The sequence below is a fragment of the Hemitrygon akajei genome, chromosome 1 (genome assembly GCF_048418815.1).
Source record: "Hemitrygon akajei chromosome 1, sHemAka1.3, whole genome shotgun sequence".
NCBI lineage: Eukaryota > Metazoa > Chordata > Chondrichthyes > Myliobatiformes > Dasyatidae > Hemitrygon > Hemitrygon akajei.
Genome location: NC_133124.1, coordinates 27,867,824 through 27,895,171, shown reverse-complemented (window position 1 = coordinate 27,895,171; position 27,348 = coordinate 27,867,824). Strand labels below are relative to the sequence as shown.

The 27,348-nt window shown below is 42.5% G+C and overlaps 1 long non-coding RNA gene across 1 annotated transcript; it reads left to right on the top strand.

Annotated features, from left to right (window-relative positions):
- The first annotated feature begins 1,392 nt into the window (after nt 1-1,392).
- Nucleotides 1,393-25,876, top strand: LOC140725126 (uncharacterized). The gene is made up of 3 exons (XR_012098270.1): nt 1,393-1,481; nt 2,004-2,052; nt 25,747-25,876. It is a non-coding gene; the product is annotated as an uncharacterized lncRNA (long non-coding RNA).
- Nucleotides 25,877-27,348: the final 1,472 nt, after the last annotated feature.

The window sequence follows — 27,348 nt, the reverse complement described above, 5'->3', positions numbered from 1 at the left end:
TCAGCCCAAAATGTTGACTGCTTATTCCCATCCATAGATCCTGCCTGACCTGCTGAGCTCCTCCAGCACATTGTGTGTTTTACTGTCATCTTTATCTGGGTTAGAGGAGCTGTTGTTCACTCATTTCAGCAAAGAAGCTCAGTAAGATACAAACTGAAGACAGGAATTTGGAAGAATGATCATTATCAAACTTTTTTGCAGATATATATTCTAAGTATATATGTACGGTAGTTATGTTGTACATGTGACCTTTTGTTTTGCATTTACTTTGAGTACTGTTCAAATGCTTAATTAAATTTTATTTGTAAAAGATTGGTCAACGTTTTTGGCTTTTAAACCCTTTTCTAACTTCCCTTTATGTAGAATTATTTCCTAACGTCCTCTCATTTTCTTTACCTGTTGAATGATTGTACACTTTATTCGCACAAGCTGTTAAACTATTGAACCGTTCAAGTAATGGTTTAATTAGCATCAATTGTTCCATTCTGAATTAAGACCAAGAAGCCTTGACAGCCTACTAGAGACATGACCCTTTATTAAATCATACCTAGTCCAAGCCTACAGTTCAGGTTTATTGTTAATGAATATTTATTAGGGTATATTCTGACAGGCTGCATCACTGTCTGGTATGGAGGGGCTACTGCACAGGACCGAAAGAAGCTACAGAAGGTTGTAAATCTAGTCAGCTCCATCTTGGGTACTAGCCTACAAAGTACACAGGACATCTTCAGGGAGCGGTGTCTCAGAAAGGCAGCGTCCATTATTAAGGACCTCCTGCACCCAGGGCATAATACAAGTGCATCCAGTGGTGGGTGCGTGGAATGTACTGCCAGAGAAGGTGGTAGAGGTGGATACAACAGGGTCTTAAGAGTCTCTTAGACAGGTACATGGAGCTTAGAAAAATAGAGGGCTATGCAGTAGGGAAATTCTAGGCAGCTTCTAGAGTAGGTTATACGGTCGGCACAACATTGTGGGACGAAGGGCCTGTAATGTGCTGTAGATTTTCTATGTTTCTATGTAATACCATTCTGTCCATCAAATCTGCTCAGCAATTCCATCATGGCTAATTTATTATCCCTTTCTACCCTATTCTCCTGCCTTTTCCCATAACCTTTGACACCCTTTCTAATCAAGAACCTATCCACCTCCAGCTTAAGTATCAGAATCAGGTTTATTATCACAGGCATGTGACATTAAATTTGCTAACTTAGCTGCAGCAGTTCAATGCAATACATAATCTAGCAGAAAGAAAAAAGAAATAATAATAATAAATAAAATAAAACAATAATGAGTAAACAAGTAAATCAATTGTGTATTTTGAATAGATTTTAAAAATGTGCAAGAGGAGAAATACTGTATATTAAAAAAGTGAGGTGGTGTCCAATGTCCATTTAGGAATCGGATGGCAGAGGGGAAGAAGCTGTTCCTGAATCGCTGAGTGTGTGCCTTCAGGCTTCTGTACCTCCTACCTGATGGTAACAGTGAGTAACTATTTGTGTCGTGTGCTGTGAGTGTCTGTGTTTACTGTGTTTTGCACCTTGGACCCAGGGGAATGCTGTTTCATTTATCTATATACTTACGTGTGGTTGAATAACAATTAAACGCGAACTTGAAAAATGAAAAGGGATCCATTAAAATGTGTCATAGTCGAGGAAAGATTGGCGATAGCCTTCCAGGATTTTTAGCGAGGATTGTAGGTAGCGAACAACAAAAAAAGTCTGGCCCCATGCTTGACCAAAGACTCTATAGCTCCAGAACTTTCTGGTAGGATTTGCCAAAGGATGCCGACAGATAAATTTGAGATATGATATGAGACATATAAATCCATGAACATGAATATAAAAAGAAAGTGCTTATGCTGGAAATCAGGAATAAAAGCAGAAAAAGCTGGAAATACTCCGCAGCATGTGTAGACTGACAGAGTTATTGCTTCAGTTGGGAGGTACTCCACCAAGATAAAGGATCTTGAACATGCAGTGCTAATGTTGTTTCTTTTTCCACAGATGCTGTATGATCTGATGAGTGCTTTGAGCATTTTCTGTTTATAGACCTGTGAGTAGACTTATGGAAAGGCTTGCCTAGGGTCTACCAAAGGCATGCCTGAATATGATATTACATTTACATTGTTTTGTAACAGATTTAATATAAATTATTTCAGATGTTAGAATTATTTTAGACCAAAATGAACAAGAAATCATTCATGAACATAGAACATAAGAACTTACAGCACAGAATAGGCTCAATGGCCCATGAGGTTGTGTTGAATTTTTAACCTACTGTAAGGGAAACATAGCCTTTCCCTCCTATATAGCCCTCCATTTTTCGATTATCCATGTGCCTTTCTACGAGTCTCTTATATATCCCTAATGTATTTGTCTCTATCACTACTAGTAGCTGGGCATTCCAGGCACTCAGCTGTCTTTATGTAAAGAACTTACCTCTGACATCCACCTATACTTCCCTCCACTCACCTTCAAATTAGGCTCCCTTGTAGTAGCCATTTCCACCCTGGGGAAAGGTCTCTGACTGTCCATTCTATCTATTCATCTTCTCATCTTGTAGTGCGATCATACAGGTTGAGTATGATGTTCCCTTAAGTGATTGTCCTTTGGTAGGTCCTCAGGTGGTGCAGAGGCCGATCCGGGATCCTTGTGTTCTGGTGCAGCGTGGACAAGAGTAAGTAGTGGCTGGGTCTTTGGATTGTTCAGTCCCTCCTTTCTTAGCTGCTATTTGTTCTCCACAACACAGTGGAGGTTCCTCACATGTAGTGCAGCTCCCTCTTGAACAGATCTCCTCCAGTTGTATCTATTGAATGCAGTTTTTAGATCTGACTTTGATTTTGCCTTTGGAATGTTTCCTATGCCCACCAGTGGCTTGCTAACCTTCTTTCAACTGGGAGTAAAGGACCTGTTTGGAGAGATGTGGGTTAGACATCTGAATGGCATGCTCTATGCATTGCAGTTAGTGTTGCATTATCATTGTGGAGATGTTGTTCATATTGGCCTCCTCCCGCCTCCAGTACACTGGTGTTGGTGTGTCTGTCCTTCCATCTGACCCTCAAAATCTTTTATAAGGTTCTTTGGTGGCATTGTTCCAGTGTTTTCAGGTGCCTACCGTAGGTGGTCCATGATGTAGATCCATATAGTAATATAGGAAGGACAACTGCTCTATAGACCAAAAGTTTTGTTTGACTTGTACATTCTGGTCTTCAAAGACTCTTTTCCTTAATCTTACATAGGCTCCACTAATACTACTTAGGCAGTGGTTGATCTCTGAGTCGATGTCTGCTTTTGAGGGGAGAATGCTGCCAAGGTAGTGAAAGTTGTTTATACTTTCAAGAGCGATATCGTCAACTTCTATTTATTTATTTATTTATTTATTTATTTGAAAATTATTAGTTTTTCAAAACATTTTACAAAATTAAAAACCCCAAATCCCAATGAGGAGCATTAATACAGTGCAAGATTAAGCATACAATAACAATATGCTACAAAGGAGAATTTAACAAAAAAGCACCTAAATTAAAGACAAGTGAGCTTAGTGTCGTCAACTTTTATTAAGGGCGGGATAAATGGCTGGTTGAACAGTGGCTGATATAGAACCTAAGGCCTGAGTCTTTTTTGTATATGCTTTGGCAGAGATGTTCAAGATACATTTGGGTTTTCAGAGTGTGCTGCAATGGCATTATCATCGGCATTCTGGAACTCCATGCTACTGATAATGTTAACCTTGTTCTTGGCCTTGAACCAGTTGAGATTGAAATGCCTGTTGTCCATAAGACCATCAGACCATAAGAAATAGGAGCAGAATGAGGCCATTTGGCCCATCGAGACTGCCATGATTGGCTGTTCCTTTTTTCCCCTCCTGAGCCTCACTCCCCAGCCTTCTCCCCACCTAACCTTTGATGCCATTTCCAATCAAGAACCTATCAATCGCTGCCTTAAATACACCCAATGACCCAGCCTCCACAGCTGCCTGTGGCAACAAATTCCACAAATTCTATACACGACTGGGGATTCCCTGCGGCAGGTCTTACTCAGTGAGATGAAGGACGGCAGTAATAAAGACTGCAAACAGGGTGGAAAGCACTAGCTAAAGGATCGGAAGGGTATCAACGATCGACGGAGGGAGCACTTTCATTACCATGATGGGACTGCTGAACCAAAGATTACTGACTAAATCCTCTCAAGACCTGTGAGAGAAGACATGGGGAAGCCTCCCAGTATGAAAGAGGTCCATGACACCACCAGGAACCTGAAAAGCAACAAAACCATTGGTCCTGACAGGATCCCAGCAGAGATCCTCGAAGGTGGACAAGCACTCCTGTACTACATCAGGGCCCTGCTCCTGAAGGTCTGGAAAAAGGAACAACCATCCTCAGAGCTCATGGATGCTCTATTAGTAACCATATTCAAGAAGAGAGACAAGGCAGATTGTGGTAATTATAGAGGCAGCTCCCTCATATCAACAACAGGCAAAGTGCTTGCATGTATCCTTGTTAACTTGCTTGTTCTGCTATCTGAAGAAGTACAGAACTGCATTGTGATTTCCACCCATCTAGAGATGTCGCTGACATAATCTTCACAGCACACCAATTACAGGAGAAGTGGCATGAGCAAAGACAACCCTTGTACTTGGCTTTCATAGATTTGACAAAGGCATTTAATACAGTCGCTCTCTGGTGTATACTACATGGCTACCCTGACAATTACTTACAAATACAGAGGCTACTGCATAATGGCATGCCAGTCACAGCAGTCTGCAATTGTGGTGCTGAATCAGAACCCTTCACTGTCACGACAGGAGTCAAACAGGGCTGTATCATTGCACCCACCCTATTTGCCATCTTTATTGCTCCCATCCTTCATCTTGTTGAGCAAGACCTGCCTCAGAAGACTGCATTAGTGTATAGAATGGACAACCTGCTTTTCAACCTCAACTATCATCTGGTACACCCCCATAAAGTCATCTCTCATCTTCCTTCACTCTAAAGAGAAAAGCTCTAACTCGCTCAATCGACCTTTATGACACCTAAGAACCAAATGATGAAAGTATTGTTGTCGTTGCAGCAGACATCAGTTGATTAGATCCCCCACTTAAATGAATTTAAATCTAATTTCCAGATCACGGTCAGGGCTTCCAGATTGCTGGCCTACTAACAACCACCGTAGGTATAGGCAGTGAGTGAGCAGAATCACAAGACCATTCAGAAATCTTGCACCTTGCCAGTAGAGCTTGAGTGGTGAGTAAAACATGAGAAAGAATATAATGCACCAGAATAAACTACGGGTGTACGAAACTAAAGTGAAATGGGGCAACAATGTGTGATCTACATCGGGATGGGGATGGCAGGTATGATGAGACTAGTAATCATTCTCACCTCTCTTGTTAGTCTAACCATGCTCGCAGCCTCATAAATGTGAACCATCAATACGACAGTGATTATACAGTAATTGCACTTACTCAGAATGCATTAGAGTTTGTTCATGGCTTGGCAAATGAAAGCATGGAAGCAGGATTTCAGGTAGGATCATCAGATCTCCAGTTATAAATCTGGCTGTTCAGTAGAGTTCAGCAGAACCCTATTAGAAATGGCCATTAGAGACTTTGCTAAAGTTATGATAGATATCAAGCAAAGCCTCAGTGGAATTTGCAGTGAAACTGATAATCCAACAACCTTGGGAACCTGATGATGCTGCCAAATTTTTGGGACAAAAGGGTAATTATTCCTATTGAAATTCTGAAACATCTTAAAATAATTTATTCTTGGCTATTAAACAATGGCAAAATGATATTATACAATAGTGTGATACATTTTCTAGTGAATCTGATTAATTTAAAGGGATAGAAGGGGTTTAGAGTGATACGAGTTAAACACAAGCAAATGGGACTATCTTGGTGGACACAGCATGGATGAGTCGGGCCAAATGGCCTGTTTGCCATAAGATATAGAAGCAGAATTAGAACTTCATAATTCAATGAGTGCAGGAAACAGAACCAAGGTTCCTGAACAATTGACTGGCAGGCTATCAGAGTTTTATAGTACTGAGTGGTTCCTTAAGGATGTGATAGCCAGGGGTGATAATGGGCAGAAGCTCCCACTACCTATGAAATGCTCCCAATGGCGTGCATCTCAAATAGCCTCTGACAACCAAGTCCAGCTCCTGACCTTGATGTGTGGTAAGCTACTAAGCTCAGTGGAACCATTCCTACTCAGAGGAGAAGGGGCAAAGGCAGGCTACTGGTGCCTTAAGGCCAGTCGCTTTGGGCAGATGGGACTCACCAGCCATGGTTGGCAGCTCATCTAGAAAAAGGAAAACTCTGATCTCAAACCTCTGCTGACTTGCGGCTACACCCACCGATGGGGACGGTTTGGGAATAAACCCCAAGGGAAAAATTCGGAGCTGGAGTCCCTAGGACAGTCCTACATTGTGTTCAGTGCTGACTGACAACTCCTTGTGATGCTGTGGTGCCAATCTGTATAGGTGGCTTCTGTTCTTTTGGGTTCATCAGATGCATGGAGAGAGAGAGAGCTTGCAACATGGGCAATAGCTTGCTTCCCATACCTTGCATATCGAGACAGCTGGGATGCATTATCCATGATTAACCCTGACCAATAGAGGCTCCTCTTGTTGTATTGAGAACTGCTTTTATTACTGAAGTAGGGTTAGTTCAAAAGTACTGAGGCGCTTGCAAACTTTCCTTTGTTTCAGCAATGGATTGTGACTGGGATTTCAAGGGAGAATTGAGTTTCCTAATGTATGAATTCGACTTCAGTCAGAGCTTGATCGTAGGCAACCTACTGCTCTTTTAATAGCAATGTTAGAAGTCACATAACATGCAGGGGTGAACTATGCTAGCTGGAGACAGTGATTCAGGCTGGAATTTTCACTATTCAGCTGTTTAAACACCAGTTCTACAACTTCTAATCATCCACTGACAAATTTCCAATAATGAAATTTACTGAGTATCTGCTAGCTTCATCTCATATTCTCAATATTTATTTCTTATTCATTATTATTATTTCTTTCTTTTTGCATTTGCACAGTTTGTTCTCTCCTTCACTCTGGTTGAACACCCACGTTGAACGGTCTTTCATTGGTTCTGTGACGGCTATTGTTCTGTAGATTTATTGCGTATGCCCACAAGAAGATGGATCTCCAGGTGGTATATGGTAACATATAGGTACTTTGAACTTTCACATCTGTTGCGCGCTCTATTAATCCATAAAATCTAGTGATGAGATGCAGAACTGAGGCCCTCTCCAGAAGAACAGCGAGGAATCCCCAATCCTAAATCAGGCCAGACTCTGCATAGGGCCTGAGACTCTACTCACAGCAACAGAGCTCTAGGATTTAGAAACAAAAGGGAAAGTAAGCATTTTTTAAATATTTTATGGAGAGACATGGTGTCAGAGAACATTTTAACAGGCTCTTCAATGCACTGAGTCCACGCCTTGTACTAATCCCATATGATTTTCCCATCAACTTCTCCTCCAGTTACCTACACATTAAGGTCAAAGTAAATTCATTATCAAGTATAGTATTAATATAGGCATCCGTTAGTCTCCAGAGACCATGGATTTGCGTCTTGGAAAGTTTCCAGGGTGCAGGCCTGGACAGGGTTGTATGGGAGATTGGCAGTTGCCCGTGCTGCAAGTCTCCCCTCTCCACGCCACCGATGTTCTCCAAGGGAAGGGCAAGGGCTGATACAGCTTGGCACCGGTGTCGTCGCAGAACAATGTGTGGTTAAGTGCCTTGCTCAAGGATACAACACACTACCTCAGCTGAGGCTCGAACTAGTGACCTTTAGATCACTAGACCAACGCCTTAACCACTTGGCCACGTGCCAACATCAAAGTATATGTCACCCTATACTACCCTGAGATCCATTTTCTTGCAGGTATTTATAGGAAAATAAAGAAATACATTGGAATTTATGAAAAGCTATACATAAACAAAGACTGACAAGCAACCTATGCAAAAGATACAAGTTGAGTAAATAAAAAAATAAGACTGAGAACATGTGTTGTTGAGCCTTGAAACTGAGTGACTAGGTTGTGTAATCAGTTCAGAGTTGAGGTGAGTGAAGTTATCCACGCTGGTTCAGGGGCCTGATGGTTATAGGATAATGACTGTTCCTGAAGCTGCTGGTGTGAGACCTAAAGCTCCTGTACTTCTGCCTGACGGTAGCAGTGAGAAGGGAGCCAGGCTTGGATGGTGGGGTTTCCTGTGGCAGTGCTCTTGTAAATATGCTCAGTAATGGGGAGAGCTTTGCCTGTGATGCACTGGGGCAATTAGTCTTCTAACCCTACTCCAATAATTAAATTCTTTCAGCTTAATGCTTTTAATTCTTCCCACTTTTCTTTGTTATTCTTAATTAACAAAACCTTTTTAAAATTTGCATTGTTTTTTATCAATTCTCGTAGATTTTAATCTTCAAGTCAGAGAAAAGCTATGGAATGGCTTTATAGCTATTAGAGGTCCAGATTTCGACTCCATTAGAGGCCGTCAGGGGTGACAGGAAACTCAGCTCAAGGTGATTCCACCTATAGCCTAAACCAGCACAAGGGACTGGAGAGTCAACAACATTCTCGCAGGAAATGTAGCTGACAATTCTGAGTAAGGGGGTGGTGTCAAGCAAAAGCAGGCCTATCTGCATTTTTAAGTGCTCAATCTGCATACCAAAACCATCATTAATCTGGTCTGTATGGTTTTTTTGCATTCTAGTCTTTTTTTGAAATATTTCATTCCTATTTGATCACCTTTTCTGGAGTGATGTGACCTTACAAGGCCTGTCTTCTGTAATGTTCGGGTAGTCTATTTCTTCTTGGAAACAATCTTGTACCTCCTATTTTGTTCCTCCTATAGTTGAAGGAGCCTTGATTTCCCCTAAACACAAGTTTTGTGATATATAAACATTGACTTGTATTCAAGCAACCCACACAAAATGCTGGAGGAACTCAGCAGGCCAGGCAGCATCTATGGAAAGGAGTACAGTCAACAACCCTTCATCAGGACTGGGAAAAAAGACGACGAGTCAGAGTGAGAAAGTGGGGGGAGGGTTCTCAGTTTGAAACGTCACTGAAGTGTGATGAGTGTGTTGTTTGGATTTCCAGCATCTGCAGATTTTATCTTCTTTGTGATTAGCTTGTGTTCTTTTGTCTTGCTGTTTTTTACTGAGAAGCTGAATATTCCAAAAGTATTAACTAACACTGCTGATGAAAGGGACGTTGCATGGAGGAGGATAGATTGGTTTTAGTGCAATCAACAGAGTCCTGTACTCAGGCAATGAAGAATATTTAGGAAAACCAGATTTGCCTTTCTCACTAGTGTTAACTGCAGCCTGAGATAAACAATCGACCTTGTTATCACGATGTTGCAGCAGGAGTCTCAGTCATTGGTTAGGAACATGCTACCTGCACATTCTGCTTGATTCTAGGACCTCACATAAGTGTGGGTCATACTTTTAAAGTGCAGCTTCTTTATGCATTGTTTCTTTGGAAGACTTTCATTATTTTGGTGGGAGTTGCATACAGACCCCTCCAAACAGTAATAAGGAGGTTGCCTACAAATTACAACAGGAGATAGAAAACACATGGCAAAATGGCAACAGTCATGGGGCATTTCATTATGCAGGTAGATTGGGAAAATCAGGTTGGTGCTGGATTACAGGAGAGAGAAATTCTGGAGTGCTACAAGAAGGCTTTTTAGAGCAGCTCATGGTTGAGCCCACTAGAAGATAACCTATTCTGGACTGGGTGTTGTGCAATGAACTGGAATAGATTAGACAATAGAAACATAGAAAACCTACAGCTCAATACAGGCCCTTCGGCCCATAAAGTTGTGCCGGACATGTCCCTACCTTAGAAATTACTAGTCTTACATATAGCCCTCTACTTTTCTAAGGTCCATGTACCTATCTAAAAGTTTCTTGAAAGACCCTATCATATCCCCCTCCACCACCATTGCTGGCAGCCCATTCCATGCACTCACCACTCTCTGAGTAAAAAATTTACCTCGGACATCTCATCTGTACCTAATCCCCAGCACCTTAAACCTGTGTCCTCTTGTGGCAGTCAATTTAGCCCTGGGAAAAAGCCTCTGACTATCCACATGATCAGTGCCTCTCATCATCTTAGAGGTTACCTCTCATCCTCCGTCGCTCCAAGGAGAAAAGGCCGAGTTCACTCAGTCTATTCTCATAAGACATGATCCCCAATCCAGGCAACATCCTTGTAAATCACATTCCTTTAAGGTGAAATAAAAGAACCCTTGTGGGTCAAGTAATCATAATATGATTGAATTCGCACTGAAATTTGAGAAGGAGAAGCTAAAGTCAGATGTATCAGTATTATAGTGGAGTAAAGAGAATTACACAGAGGTATGAGAGAGGACTGGTCAGAAATTATTAGAAAAGAACACTGGCAGGGATGACAGCAGAGCAGCAATGGCTGGGATTTCTAGAAGCAATTTGGAAGACACAGGATATATACATCCCAAAGAGGAAGAAGTATTCTAATAGAAAGATGAAACAACCATAGCTAACAAGGGAAGTCAAAGCCAACGTAAAAGCCAAAGAGAGAGCATATAATAAAAGATTAGTGGGAAGTTTAGAGGATTGGGAAAACCAACAGAAAGCAACTAAAAATGTCATTAAGGTAAGGATGGAATACGAAAGTAAGCGAGCCAGCAATATTAAAGAGATACCAGAAGTTTCTTCAGATATATAAACAGTAAATGAGAGACAAGAGTGGATATTGGACTTCTGGCAAATGATGCTGGAGAAGTAGTAATCGGGGACAATTAAATAATGGACGAACTGAATAAGTATTTTGTATCAGTCTTCACTGTGGAAAATGCCAGCAGTATGGTGGAAGTTCCAGGTGTCAGGAATCATGAAGTGTGTGAAGGGGCAGGTAGTTTTGAGGAAATAGAGAGGCTACAGAAAGACTTAGACAGATTAGGAGGATGGGCAAAGAAATGGCAGATGTAATATAGTGTTAGGAAGTGTATGGTCTCGCACTTTGGTAGAACAAATGAAAGAGTTGACTATTTTCTCAATGGAGAGAAAATACTAATTACTGAGGCACAAAGGGACTTGGCAATCCTTGTGCAGGATTCCTTAAATGTTAAGTTGCAGGTTGAACCTGTGGTGAGGAAGGCAAATGTAATATTAGCATTCATTTCAAGAGGTCGAGAATATAAAAGCAAGGATGTAATGTTGAAACTTTATAAAGCACCGGAGAGGCCTCACTTGGAGTATTGTGAGCAGTTTTGGGCCCCTTATCTTAGAAAGGATGTGCTGAACCTGGAGAGGGCTCAAAGGAAGTTCACAAAAATGATTCCAGGATTGAATGGCTTGTCATATGAAGACTGTCTGATGGCTCTGGGGCTGTATTCAGTAGAATTCGGAAGAATAAGGGGTGACCTCATTGAAGCCTATTGAATGGTGAAAGGCCTTGATAGAGTGGATGTGGAGAGGATGTTTCCTATGGTGGGAGAGTGTAAGACCAGAGGGCACAGTCTCAGAATAGAGGGGCATCCTTGTAGAATTGAAATGAGGAGGAGTTTCTTTAGCCAGAGAGTGGTGAATCTGTGGAATTCTTTGCTACAGGGAGCTGTGGAGGCCAAGTCTTTATGTATATTTAAGGCAGAGACTGATAGATTCTTGATTGGTCAGGGCATGAAGGGAATCGGGGAGAAGCCTCAGCTGAGAGGAAAATCGGATCAGCCATGATGAAATGCGGAGCAGACTGGATAGTCAAATGGCCTGATTCTGCTCCTGTATCTTTATCTGATGGTCTTATGCAGACAGTATTTTGAGAACAGAATGGCGCACACGAGGTTGAATGAAGTGTAAGTGGATTCCTGGCTCACTTGGCAAGGTTTCCTCTACATTTGAGAAATCAAGCGCTGAATTCTGTCCATAAGAGTGACTCTGAACTCCTGGTCGCTACCACTTTTAACTGCTCCTCTTTCCAGGGATGAAACCTGGCCTGCTGACTTCTTCCAGCATTTTCCCCCGCACTTTTTCATTTTCCCTTCATTCCCGTCTGTAGCTAGTGTGGGCCTAGTTCCTGCCCTTCCAACAACAAAGGAACTTAGGAAGCTGATCCCTTCCATTTGCAGGACTCTAAGAAGGAATTAATAACGACGTCCTTTCCCTTCAACCTGTAAGTACATGTTTTTCAGGGTGAGCAAAGAGGCTCCAACCTCTCAGTTTTGCACACATCCCTGTAACACATGGAAAGGTGTAAGGTAAACGCAACCTCTAAGTGTCTTTTAAGCATCAGCTGATGCATGTTTGAATAAACCAGTTGTATATGTTCTAGCAGCTCTCTGTATCTCTTCATTTTTCTCTACTCAACATTGGTCAGAGTTGAAAGAAAAAGCATGCGCACAGACACTTTACAGTTGACACATTTTGAAGCCTGCCCAGTTCAAGAGGGTCTGCAGCAAAGAAGGCACATCAGAGCCTGAATGAGAAGTACAACCGAGTTCACGTCCATTCTGAAGTGCAGCACAACTCCCTTTACCCTTTGTGTGATTTGTCTTCAGACAGCCTTTCAATTCTCAAAGGAGTGCCTGACAATTCTTGCTATAAGTGGGTATTTCGGCAGTGCATCTACCAAGAATGAGTCATTACCTGTCTCCTCAGCTTTAAAAACTGGTGCTGAATCTGGATGACATGGGTAGAAAGGGGTAAGAGGTCCTGTGTAGTGAGTATGGAGAGTTAGGGAAGATGTTGAAGAGCAGGACCTCCAAGGTAGTAACCTTTGGATTATCCCGAGTCACATGTTCTAGTCAAGGCAGGAATACAATGATAGTATAAATGAGTGAGAGGGTGAGGAAGTGATGCAGGGAGCAGAGTTTCCAATTTCTGGATTATTGGGATCTCTTCTGGGGAAGGTATGACCTGTACAAAAGCGACAGATTACACCTGAAGCTGAGGGGGATCAATATCCTTGCTCGAGCTGTTGGGGAGGTTTTAAACTAATTGGACAGGGGGCTGGGAACCGGTGTGATAGGACTGAGGATGGGGTAGTTGGTGTACAAGTAGATGCAGTGTGCAGTGGACAGGCAGATGACGGGGAAAATTGCAGTCTGTAGGATGGGTTGAAGTGTAACATGCGGGCAAAATCAAAAAAGGGTGATGAATGCATCACTCTTGTGAATGTTATATGTGAATGCACACAGTATACAGAATAAGGTAGATAATCCTCTAGCACAGTTAGAAACTGGCAGGTATGATGTTGCCGGCATCACAGAGTTGCGGCTAAAGGAAGAACATAGTTGAGAGATTAATATCCAAGGATACACATTATATTGAAAGAACAGACAGATAGGCAGAGCAGGTGTGGTGGCTGTGCTGGTGACAAATGAAATCAGAAATGGTGATATAGTATCAAAAGATTTGGAATCTTTGTGGGTAGAGTTAAGAAATTGCAAGGATAAAAAGACTCTGATGGGAGTTATAAACAGTCTCTGAACAGTAGCCAGGATGTGGGATATGAATTACAATGGAAGGTCGAAAAGGTATGTAAGAAGAGCAATGTTAAGATAGTGATAAGGGATTACAATATGGAGGTAGATTGGGAAAATCAGACTGGTACTGGATTCCAGGAGAAAAAGATGATAGAAAGTCTATGAGCTGGCTTTTTAGAGTCGGTTGTGGTTGAGCCTACTTGGGGAAAGACAATTCTGGATTGGGTGTTGTCTCATGAACCAGATTCATTTAGGGAGCTAGAGGTAAAGGAACCATGAGGAGGTAGTGATCATAACATGACAGAATTCACTCAGCAGCTTGAGAAGGAGAAGATAAAGTCAGATGTATCACTAATACAGTGGAGTAAAGAGAAATAGAGAGACATGAGGGGGGAAGATGGCCAAAGTTGATTGGAAGGGGACACTAACAGGGATGATGGCAGAACAGCAATGGCTGGAATTTCTGGGGTGAATTCAGAAGGTGCAGGATAGACACATCCCAAGGATGAAGTATTCTAAAGATTAAATGAGGGAACCGTGGCTGACAAGGGAAGTCAAAGACAGCATAAAAGCAAAAGGAAGGACATATAATATAACAAAAGTCAGAGAGAAGTTAGTGGATTCGGAATCTTTTAGAACCAACAGAAGGCAACTGAAAAAGCCATAAGGAAAGAAAGATGGAATATGAAGGTAAGCTAGCTAATAATATAAAAGAGGATACAAAATCTTTTCTCAGATATATAAAGAGTAAAAGAGAGGCAAGAGTGGATAAGACTGTTGGACAATAACGTAGGAGAGTTAGTAATGGATGACAAGGAAATGGCAGATGAATTTAATAAGTATCTTGCATCAGTCTTCACTGTGAAAGATACTAGCAGTATGCCAGAAATTTGAGCATGTTAGGAGGAAGAAATGAGTATAGTTGCTATGGAGAAGGTGCTTGGGAAGCTGAAAAGTGTGAAGGTAGATAACTCACCAGGACCAAATACACTAACCCCATGGCTGTGAAAGAGATAGCTGGAGAGATTGTGGAGGCATTAATAATGATCTTTCAAGAATCACTAGATTCTGGAATGGTTCCAGAAGACTGGAAAAGTGCAAATGTTGCTCCACTCTTTAAGAAGAAAAGAAATTATAGGCTAGTTAGCATTATTTCAGTGGTTGGGATGATGTTGGAGTCCATTATTAGGGAAGAGGTTTCTGAGTATTAGGAGGCACATGATAAAATAGGCCCACCTCAGTATGTCTTCCTTAAGGGGAGATCTTGCCTGACAAATATGTTGGTAATCTTTGAGGATATAACAGGCAAGATAGACAAAAGACAGCCAGTGGAGGTTACTTACCTGGATTTTCAGAAGGACTTTGGCAAAATGCTGCACATGAGGCTACTTAACAAGATAAGAGTGCATTTTATTGCTGGAAAGATACTAGCGTGGATAGAAGATTGTTTGACCAGCAGAAGGCAAAGAGTAGAAATAAAGGGGGCCTTTTCTGTTTGGCTGGCGTTGACTAGTGTTATTCCACAGGTGTCAATGTTGGGTCTGCTCCTTTTCACGTTTTATGTCAATGATTTGGATGATGGAATTGATGGCTTGTGGCCAAGTTTGTGGATGATACAAGGATAGGTGGAGGGGCAGGTTGTGTTGAGGAAGCAGAAAGTCTGCAGAAGAACTTAGACAAATTAGCCAGGAGAATAAGCAAAGAAGTGGCAAATGGTATATAGTGTAGGGAAATGAGTGGTCATGTATTTTGGTAGAAGGAACAAGTATGTAGACTATTTACTAAATGGGAGAAAATTCAAAAATCAGAGGTGCAAAAGGACTTGTGAGTGCTGAGGCTTTATATGGCATTGGTCAGACCACACTTGGTGTATTGTGAACAGTTTGGGTGTCTTATCTAAGAAAGGATGTGCTGGCATCAGAGGAGGCACATGAGAATAATTCTGGGAATGAAGGGCTTAACATATGAGGAGCATTTGATAGCTCTGGGCTTGTACTGCTGGACTTCAGAAGAATGAAAACAGTGAAACCTACTGAATATTGAAAGGCTTAGACAGAGCGGATATAGAAAGGATGTTTCCTGTAGTGGCTGAGTTGAGGACCAAAGGCACAGCCCCAGAATAGAAGGACATCCATTTAGAACAGAGATTAGAAGGAATTTCTTTAGCCAGAGGGTAGTGAATCTCTGGAATTCATTGCCACAGATAGCTGTGGAAGTCAATCATTTGGAGTATTTAAAACAGAGGTTGATAGATTCTTAATTAGTGAGGGTGTCAAGGGTTACAGGCAGAAGGGAGAGGAATAGAGTTGAGAGAGATAATAAATCAGCAAAGATGGAATGGTGGAGCAGACTCAATGGGCTGAATGGCCTAATTCTCCTCCTATGTCTTATGGTTTTATGGTCTTATTTATATTCAACAAAGAAAACACGCTGTAATTTAATAATACAGGATAGATACCGACGATATCTATATTTAAGTAATCTCATGTAGGACTGAAGTGAATCTTGAATAAATTTACATGTTTTACTATTAAACATACTAACAAATAATACATTGGCATCATATACTTTTATTGGTCATGTTAGAAATATCTACTTATACGAGGCAATATAAATGATGGACAAAAGTTAATAGCCACTACATTACACAAACTCCAAAGAAATTTCTATTAAGAAAAATCTTTTGGAACATCAGAATATTTTCAATTTTTGAAGTAAAGGGTATGTAATTCATGCCAAAGGAACTAATCAGCTATATAAGGACAATTCAGTTATTTATTGTAGCTTTATGCATAATTAATACAGCCTCTGTTTTCATACTTAGTAAGTGGAGAGCAATGATTATTAAAATAAAATCCAATAGGTTTGCAAGATGCTTCCATAAGACCATAAGATATAGGAGCAGAATTAGGCCATTTGGCCCATCAAGTCTACTTCACCATATCATCACGATTGATGCATTTTCCTCTCAGCCCCAGTGTTCTGCCTTCTCCCAATGTCACTTCATGCCCTGACTAATTAAGAATAAATTAACCTCTGCCTTAAATATAGTGCCAAAGTCAAAAATTCCTAACATAGCTTTGTTGCTCCTAGGTAGATGAAATTTAGGGATAAACCTTCAACTTTGATATCAGATATATAGGAAGAGTCTAGGACTACAGTACACAGCCTCAGAATAGAGGGGTTTTAGAATGGAGCTGAGGAGGAATTCCTTCATCCAGAGAGTCGTGAATCTGTGGAATTTGTTGCCACAGGCAGCTGTGAAGGCCAACTCTTTGTGTACCTTTAAGGCAGAGGTTGATAGATTCTTGATTGGTCAGGGCATGAAGGGATACAGGGAAAAGGCAGGAGGTATGATAGAACATAGAACGTAGAATAGTACAGCACATTACAGGCCCTTTGGCCCACAATGTTGTGCCGACCTTCAAACCCTGCCTCCCATATAACCCCCCACCTTAAATTCCTCCATATACCTGTCTAGTAGTCTCCTAAACTTCATTAGTGTATCTGCCTCCACCACTGACTCAGGCAGTGCATTCCACGCACCAACCACTCTCTGAGTGAAAAACCTTCCTCTAATATCACCCTTGAACTTCCCTCCCCTTACCTTACAGCCATGTCCTCTTGTACTGAGCAGTGGTGCCCTGGGGAAGAGGCGTTGGCTGTCCACTCTGTCTATTCCTCTTAATATCTTGTACACCTCTATCATGTCTCCACTCATCCACCTTCTCTCAAAAGAGTAAAGCCCTAGCTCCCTTAATCTCTGATCTTAATCCATACTCTCTAAACCAGGCAGCATCCTGGTAAATCTCCTCTGTACCCTTTCCAATGCTTCCACATCCTTCCTATAGTGAGGTGACCAGAACTGGACACAGTACTCTAAGTGTGGCCTAACTAGAGTTTTATACAGCTGCATCATTACATCGCAACTCTGAAACTCTGTACCTCGACTTATGAAAGCTAACACCCCATAAGCTTTCTTAACTACCCTATCTACCTGTGAGGCAACTTTCAGGGATCTGTGGACATGTACCCCCAGATCCCTCTGCTCCTCCACACTACCAAGTATCCTGCCATTTACTTTGTAATCTGCCTTGGAGTTTGTCCTTCCAAAGTGTACCACCTCACACTTCTCTGGGTTGAACTCCATCTGCAACGTCTCAGCCCACTTCTGCATCCTATCAATGTCTCTCTGCAATCTTCGACAATCCTCTACACTATCTACAATACCACCAACCTTTGTGTCGTCTTCAAACTTGCCAACCCACCCTTCTACCCCCACATCCAGGTTGTTAATAAAAATCACAAAAAGTAGAGGTCCCAGAACAGATCCTTGTGGGACACCACTGGTCACAACCCTCCAATCTGAATGTAATCCCTCCACCACGACCCTCTGCCTTCTGCAGGCAAGCCAATTCTGAATCCACCTGGCCAAACATCCCTGGATCCCATGCCTTCTGACTTTCTGAATAAGCCTACCATGTGGAACCTTGTCAAATGCCTTACTAAAATCCATGTAGATCACATCCACTGCACTATCCTCATCTATATGCCTGGTCACTTCCTCAAAGAACTCTATCAGGCTTGTTAGGCACGATCTGCCCTTCACAAAGCCATGCTGACTGTCCCTGATCAGACCACGATTCTCTAAATGCCTATAGATCCTATCTCTAAGAATGTTTTCCAACAGCTTTCCCACCACAGACGTAAGGCTCACTGGTCTATAATTACCTGGACTATCCCTACTACCTTTTTTGAACAAGGGGACAACATTAGGCTCCCTCCAATCCTCCAGTACCATTCCCGTGGACAACGAGGACATAAAGATCCTAGCCAGAGGCTCAGCAATCTCTTCCCTTGCCTCGTGGAGCAGCCTGGGGAATATTCCGTCAGGCCCCGGGGACTTATCCGTCCTAATGTATTTTAACAACTCCAACACCTTCTCTCCCTTAATATTAACATGCTCCAGAACATCAACCTCACTCATATTGTCCTCACCATCATCAAGTTCCCTCTCAGTGGTGAATACCGAAGAGAAGTATTCATTGAGGACCTCGCTCACTTCCACAGCCTCCGGGCACATCTTCCCACTTTTATCTCTAATCGGTCCTACCTTCAGTCCTGTCATCCTTTTGTTTTTCACATAATTGAAGAATGCTTTGTGGTTTTCCTTTACCCTACTCACCAAGGCCTTCTCATGCCCCCTTCTTGCTCTTCTCAGCCCCTTCTTACGCTTCTTTCTTGCTACCCTATATTCCTCAATAGACTCATCTGATCCTTGCTTCCTAAACCTCGTGTATGCTGCCTTCTTCCACCTGACTAGATTTTCCACTTCACTTGTCGCCCATGGTTCCTTCACCCTACCATTCTTTATCTTCCTCACCAGGACAAATTTATCCCTAACATCCTGCAAGATATCCCTAAACATCGACCACATGTCCATAGTACATTTCCCTGCAAAAACATCATCCCAATTCACACCCGCAAGTTCTAGCCTTATAGCCTCATAATTTGCCCTTCCCCAATTAAAAATTTTCCTGTCCTCTCTGATTCTATCCTTTTCCATGATAATGCTAAAGGTCAGGGAGCGGTGATCACTGTCCCCCAGATGCTCACCCACTGACAGATCTGTGACCTGACTCGGTTCGTTACCTAATACTAGATCTAGTATGGCATTCCCCCTAGTCGGCCTGTCAACATACTGTGACAGGAATCCATCCTGGACACACTTAAAAAACTCTGCCCCATCTAAACCCTTGGAACTAATCAAGTGCCAATCAATATTAGGGAAGTTAAAGTCACCCATGATAACAACCCTGTTATTTTTGCACCTTTCCAAAATCTGCCTCCCAATCTGCTCCTCGGTAACTCTGCTGCTACCAGGGGGCCTAGAGAATACCCCCAGCAGAGTAACTGCTCCCTTCCTGTTCCTGACTTCCACCCATACTGACTCAAATGAGGATCCTGCTACATTACCCACCCTTTCTGCAGCTGTAATAGTATCCCTGACCAGTAATGCCACCCCTCCTCCCCTTCCCCCCCCCCCCCATCCCTTTTAAAGCACTGAAATCCAGGAATATTGAGAATCCATTCCTGCCCTGGTGCCAGCCAAGTCTCCATAATGGCCACTACATCATAATTCCATGTACGTATCCAAGCTCTCAGTTCATCACCTTTGTTCCTGATGCTTCTTGCATTGAAGTACATGCACTTTAGCCCTTCTACCTTACTACCTTTACACCCTTTATTCTGCTGCTCTTTCCTCAAAGTCTCTCTATTTATTGGATCTGGCTTTACTCCATGCACTTCTTTCACTGCTCTATCGCTCCGGGTCCCACCCCCTTGCAAATTAGTTTAAACCCTCCCAAACCATGCTAGCAAACCTACCAGCAAGGATATTGCTCCCCCTCGAGTTCAGGTGCAACCCATCCAATCTGTACAGGTCCTACCTTCCCCAGAAGAGATCCCAATGGTCCAAAAATCTAAAACCCTGCCCCCTGCACCAACTCCTCAGCTACGCATTCAACTGCCATCTCCTCCAATTCTTACCATCACTATCATGTAGCACTGGCAGCAATCCTGAGAACGCCACCCTTGAGGTCCTGTTCTTCAGCCTTCTGCCTAGTTCCCGAAACTCACATTTCAGGACCTCATCCCTCTTCCTGCCTATGTCGTTGGTCCCAACATGTATCATGACTTCTGGTTGCTTTTCCTCTCTTACCAGGATGTCATGCACCCGGTCAGAGACATCCCGGATCCTGGCACCCGGGAGGCAACAAACCATGCGGGTTTCCTTCTCACGTCCACAAAATCTCCTGTCTGCTCTCCTGACTATAGTGTCTCCAATGACGACAGCTCTCCTCTTCTCCATCCCATCCTTCTGCACCACAGGGTCAGACTCAGTGCCAGAGGCCCTGCCACCGTGGCTCACACCTGGTCCGTCGTCCTCACCAACAGCATCCAGGACGGTAAACTTAATATTCAGGGGAATGGCTACAGGGCTCTGCACTTCCTGTCTACTCTCCTTCGCTTTCCCCCCTCGGACTGTCACCCAACAACCTGCTTCCGGCAGCCTAGGGGTGACTACCTCCCTGTAGCTCTCATCTATGACTGACTCATTCTCCCTTATGAGTCGAAGGTCATCCAGCTGCTGCTCCAGATTCCTCACACGGTCTTCCAGATCGCCCAGCCGCAAGCACTTCTGGCAGAAGTGTCTCTGCGGGAGAGGGAAGTTCCCCCAAGTCTGCCACATTTCACAGGAGAGGCACATTACCGTCTCAGGAGGCATTGTAAAGGCTAACTGGGAACAAGCTCGTCCTCCGCCTCTTCTCATCGAAGCCTCTCGAGTCAAATCCTCAAATTTCCACTCCTTCACTGGCCCACTCACTGGCTGCTTTCCTGATCTGAGAGGAAAATTGGATCAGCCATGATGAAATGGCATAGCAGACACAATGGGCCAAATGGCCAATTCTGCTCCTATATCTAATCATCTTATGGACTTATGATGATAAACCTGATTCTGATTTTGGTCTCTATTGTGGACTGAGAGTGGGAAGGGGAAAGGGAGAGGGGAGTCATGGTGAGGAAAGGGAGAAGAGAGAAGGGAGCCAGCAGGAAGCACTAGAGGTACATTCTGTAATGATTAATAAACCAAGTGTTTGGAATCAAATGGCCTTGCCTGCTGTCTGAGGAATGGGTGTGTCTGCATCCAACTGCCCACTGCTCCTGGCACTCCTTCTCTGCCACCTGTCCCATACTCCACCCTCACCATTCCCAACGTCCTTTGCTCCCGCTAGATTTACAAGTTTACTCTCTGCTCCATATTGACAAATACAGTACTGTGCAAAAGTCTTATGCACCCTAGTGTGTGCGCTCTCTCTCTCCTCCCTCCCTCTCCCTCCCTCTCCCTCCCTCTCCCTCCCTCTCCCTCCCTCCCTCTCCCTCTCTCCCTCTCTCTCTCCCTCTCTATCTCATGCCTAAGACTTTTGCACAGTACTGTACATGTTCCAGTTCCCTTTACTGTACAGTAAAATGAATCAACATGTGGGGACAGTTAACATTTCAGACTCAGTGCAAGTGTCTCTGGTGATTTATTTAGATTCAACAGAAAAATCAAATGATTTAACTTTCCCACACTCTTCCAATACCTTCCTTGGAGACCAATTAAAAGTTTTAGGATGAAGAAAAAGCATTCAAAGTTCAAAGTAAATTTATTATCAAATTATGTCTATACATGCCACTATAAACCACACTGAGATACATTTTTGTAGGCATTCACTGTAGAACAAAGAAGTACAATAGAATCAAAGATAAACTACACACAAAGGCTGATAATCTACCAATGTGCAAATCCAAAAATAATAAATAAACAAACAAGCAAACAAATTAATGGATAGATAGATAGATAGATGTATAAATAAATAAATAAATAAATACTGAGAACATGTGTTGTAGAATCATTGACAATGAATTCATAGATTGTGGACTCAGTTCAGAAGGTGCAAATTAAATTTAAAACCTGTATCCACCTATGAGGTATGTCATTTCGATGTCAACAGATGGTAGTGGAGCACATTTCAGATGGACAGAGAGTTCAGGTGTCTAGCATGATTCCTTTGGCAACAGTCTACAGATGAGTAAAGCAATTGGCATTCTCAATGTAGTTTCTGCGAACAGCATGAAGCACTACATTTTAATTTCACAAATGAAAGACCCATAAACACAAAATAAATTATCAAAACTTCTGGGAAATCAGCATCACATTCCTCCCACAAGATGCAATAGACTCCACCAGCCTGTCCCTTTGTGTCTTGCATGCTAATTTTTTTTTTTGCAGCATGCAATGGGAATACCATGATCACAGACTTATTTAATAATGTTATGCAAAGAACTGCTCATTGCTCTGCAAAGTTAGAGGCAATTGCTAGCCATTGTTAATTTTGTTTCTATTTTTTGTCCTAGCTATAAATAAATCAGATTTTTCTTCTTCTGGTCCCCAGGGAAATAAGTGTCAACCATGGTTCCCATGTTTGTCTCCCAGCTTTTGAGTGAAAATCTGTGCAGGTTCATAATGCCGCAGCTAACACTTGTGCACTTAATCCAGATTGCCACGCCACACCATGCTATGAGAGTGCCACACTTTTGAGCATGTCTTCTTTCAGGAGTGATATACTGCCAGATAAACACAAAGTTCCTGTGGCACTTTTCAAAGAAGAGCAGGGCAGTTGTCCTTGTGTCCTGACAACCACCATCACTGAAATAAATTGTCTGATCATTATCTCATGCTGTTTGTACAAGCTGGTTCCACGTGTATTGACTGCTAAATTTCCTCCATTCTAACAATGACTACATATTGAAGAGTTCTCCAATTGATGTGAGGGAAATGGAATATATTGCCTTCATGCCATGTGTTGTCTAGGTTTGGAAAGTCAAATCCTGTTAGGTCTAGCCTTCGATGATAATGAGAAACAAAGCTGACAAAGGCAAATCCAATTACACTGGCATTTCTGCAAGCGTCTGAAATCATTGTGTATGCTTATATATAACTGGTGGCAGAGTAGTGTAGAGCTGCGTGTAACACCATTACTGTGTGGGCAACTCTGGTCCAATACCACAGCCGTCTGTGGAGTTTGTACTTCCACCCCATGGCTTTCCTGTTTCTTCCCACATTCCAAAGACATGTGAGTTAATAGGTTAATTGGTCACATAGGTGTAATTGGGCAGAGTGAGCTTATTGTGTTGTAAGAGCTTGTTACCCCACTGGTATCTCTAAACTAAATCAGGCTTATACCCCAAAATTCAGTAATGTACCAAATAATATTTAGTTGCAATGTGTTTAAGGTGTAGAGTGAAATCAATTAAGATCAGGATGTAATAGTGCACATCTTGAAAAATGTGAACACGTCCTTTTGATGTCTATTATTACCCAATTGAGCCCTGTGAAATTGATTCTTATACATGTCATGATCATAGACCATGCCCAGTGAAGCAGATCTAGATAGATAGATAGATAGATAGATAGATAGATAGATAGATAGATAGATAGATAGATAGATAGATAGATAGATACTTTATTCATCCCCATGGGGAAATTCAACTTTTTTCCAATGTCCCATACACTTGTTGTAGCAAAACTAATTACATGCAATACTTAACTCAGTAAAAAAATATGATATGCATCTAAATCACTATCACAAAAAGCATTAATAATAGCTTTTAAAAAGTTCTTAAGTCCTGGCGGTAGAATTGTAAAGCCTAATGGCATTGGGGAGTATTGACCTCTTCATCCTGTCTGAGGAGCATTGCATCGATAGTAACCTGTCGCTGAAACTGCTTCTCTGTCTCTGGATGGTGCTATGTAGAGGATGTTCAGAGTTATCCATAATTGACCGTAGCCTACTCAGCGCCCTTCGCTCAGCTACCGATGTTAAACTCTCCAGTACTTTGCCCACGACAGAGCCCGCCTTCCTTACCAGCTTATTAAGACGTGAGGCGTCCCTCTTCTTAATGCTTCCTCCCCAACACACCACCACAAAGAAGAGGGCGCTCTCCACAACTGACCTATAGAACATCTTCAGCATCTCACTACAGACATTGAATGACGCCAACCTTCTTAGGAAGTACAGTCGACTCTGTGCCTTCCTGCACAAGGCATCTGTGTTGGCAGTCCAGTCTAGCTTCTCGTCTAACTGTACTCCCAGATACTTGTAGGTCTTAACCTGCTCCACACATTCTCCATTAATGATCATTGGCTCCATATGAGGCCTAGATCTCCTAAAGATCTGAACTATAGTGACAAGCTCTGAACCAACGCAAATGAAGAATTGTCAATCAATTTCAAATATTTTGGGGTGGTAATCACTCTGTCAAAGATGCATGAAGACTCTTGCTGGAGACATTGGGAAAAATGTTGATGAACTCTGTTATAGGGAACGGAAGCTTTAGTCAGGGACTGCTGAGCCTACAACATTAACTGGAGCAGAGGGAGAGGACCCGATGAAAAGCCTCATTTATAGGCCACCCAAACAAGGGCGATGATACAAATAACTTCCTGAAAGTGAAATACACTGTAAAGTGACTAGATGGGTAGAGTTTGTCAAAAGTGTTCAGGAAACTTTCCTTAATCAGTTTGTGGAAGAATGGGATTGTGTGTGATACTCGATCTCCTATTAGAGAATGAGACAGGACAGGTAACAGAAGTTTATGTAGGAGAACATTTTGCATCCAGTGACCACAATGACAATGGTTTCAAAATAAATACGAACAAACATAGGCCTGGCCTGCTGGTTGAGATCCTAAATTGAAGAAAGGCCAATTTTAATGGTATCAGAAATAATCTGGCAAGTGTGGCTTGGGGCAGGCCGTTTACTGGCAAAGGTGTACTTGGTAAGTGGGAGGCCTTCAAAAATGAAATTTTGAGAGTACAAAGCTTGTATGTGCCCATCAGAATAAAAGATAAAGACAACAAGTGAAGGGAATCTTTGTTTTCAAGATATGAGGGGTGATTGATAAGTTCGTGGCCTAAGGTAGAAGGAGTCCATTTTAGAAAACCTAGCACATTTATTTTGCAACATAGTGCCCTCCTACATTTACACACTTAGTCCAGTGCTTGTGGAGCATACAGATCTTGGACCTCCAGAAAGTATCCACAGATGGGTGATTGATAAGTTCACGGCCTGGCTAGAAGAAGATGAGTTTTACAGCTCTCCTTACATCCACATGCAGCTCAACTCTTTGAGTGATTATGCAGAAAGTTTGAAGTTAATAACTCATCTCCTTCTATCTTAGGCCATGAACATCATTCACCCCTGCTGTGGACACTTTCTGGAGGTCCAAGATCCGTATGCTCCACGACCACTGGACTAAGTGTGTAACTGTAGGAGGGGACTATGTTCAAAAATAAATGGGCTAGGTTTTCTAAAAATGACTCCTTCTACCTTAGGCTACGAACTTATCAATCACCCCTCATACTTTGACTGAGTGCAAGGAGAACCTATTTGAGTCATGTTCAGTATATTGAGGCCCTTGTTAAGAATAAAAGGAAGTTCATAGCAGGTGTAACACCCTGGGAAAAGTTTCACTGTTAATGTAATGGTCTTTCTGTAGAAGCACTGCTAATGTAATGAGTTTTCTGTAGCAGCAGTGTTTGGGTTATGGCTAGAGATAACAGGGGCTTTGGAATGTGCGCCGTCCAATGAAGGGAGTGTTTTATTTTGTCGTGTGCCTGAGACTGAGGTGATCTGGGTCTTTCGTTCGGCAGAACATGAAGAGAGAAGATGCCAGAAAGGAGAGGTCATGGACAGCAGGAAAGAATGGACCAAGAGTGGGATGGGAGTCGATGAAGCCCGGGGAACTCGATGGAGGACCAGTGGAAGGGAAACTGTGAGCTCCAACTCGTGCACAGTAGACTGGTTCATTAAAATGGGCCCTTTTCTTTTTATGTTACTTTACTGACCCTTTAGTCAAATTAAGAATTATAAAACTAAATCATTTAATTGCATATGGTGCACTGTCAGTTATTTCATGCAACTGATTTGTAACAGGGTAACACATCACGCCAACCAAACAGGTTTTGCACTTCAATCTCATACATTTGGTGGAGCCAGAGATTGTCTTCCCTAGACTTCCGCAGCCGACAGAATCTGAGTGTTACACAGGTATAGACAGGAAGGAAAAAATGAGATGCTTATGGAGTATAAGAAATGTAAGACAACACTTAAGAAATAAATCAGGAGGGCTAAATGAAGGCATGAGGTTGCCCTGGCAGACAAGGTGAAAGAGAATCCTGAGGATATACAGATATGTTAAGGGAAAAATTGGTCTTTTGGAAAATCAGAATGGTAATCAATGCACGGAGCCAAAAGAATGGGGGAGATCTTAAATTAAATTTTTTGCATCTGTATTTACTCAGGAGCCTATGGAGGTGAAGCAGAGTGGCATTGACTTCATGGAACCTATTCAGATTACAGAGGAGGAGGTGTTTGCTGTCTTGAGGCAAATTAGGGTGGATAAACCCCCAGGGCTTGACAAATTGTTCCCTCAGATCTTTGGAATGCAATTGCAGAAATTGCCGGGGGCCCAGCAGAGATGCTTACATCATCCTTAGTGACAGGAGAGATACCAGAGGATTGGAGGATAGCCAATGTTGTCCCGATGTTTAAGAAAGGCTCTAAACATAAGCCAGGAATTTATAAGCTGTTGAGCTTGATGTCAGTGGTGGGAATGCTATTGAAAGGTATTCTAAAGGACTCGATATATGAGTATTTGGGTAGACATGCACTGATTAAGGAAAGTTTGCATGGCTTTTTGTGAGGTAGGTTGTGTCGAACTAATCTTTTTTCAAGGAAAATACCAGGGAAGTTGATGAAGGCAAGGCAGTGGATGTTGCCCATATAGACTTTAGTCAGGCGTTTGACAAGCTCCTGTATAGGAGATTGTCAAATAAGGTTCAGTTGTCTGGCAATCAAGCTGAGGTAATAAATTGGATTAGACATTGGCTTTGTGGCAGAAGCTACAGGCTTCTCTGACTGGAGGCCTTTGACTGTTGGAGTGCCATAGGGATCGGTGCTGGGTCCATTGAAAGGTGGCCAGAGATGGGGACGCCGTAAGCGGTGTGCGAGGAAGCAGAAGCGAGGCGAGCCGGCAGGAGTCTGTGCCAGGAAAAAAGTAAGCCCTATCCGGCCGGCCCTCCTGCCCATTCGGCTCTCCAATGTCTGTTTGCTGAGGGAATCAGGCCTGCAGTGCTCGGGTCCATTGTTGTTTGTCATATTTACCAATGATCTGGATGATAATGTGGTTAACTGGATCAGTGTATTTGCGGTTGACACCAAGACTGGGGGTGTAGTGGACAACAAGGAAGAAT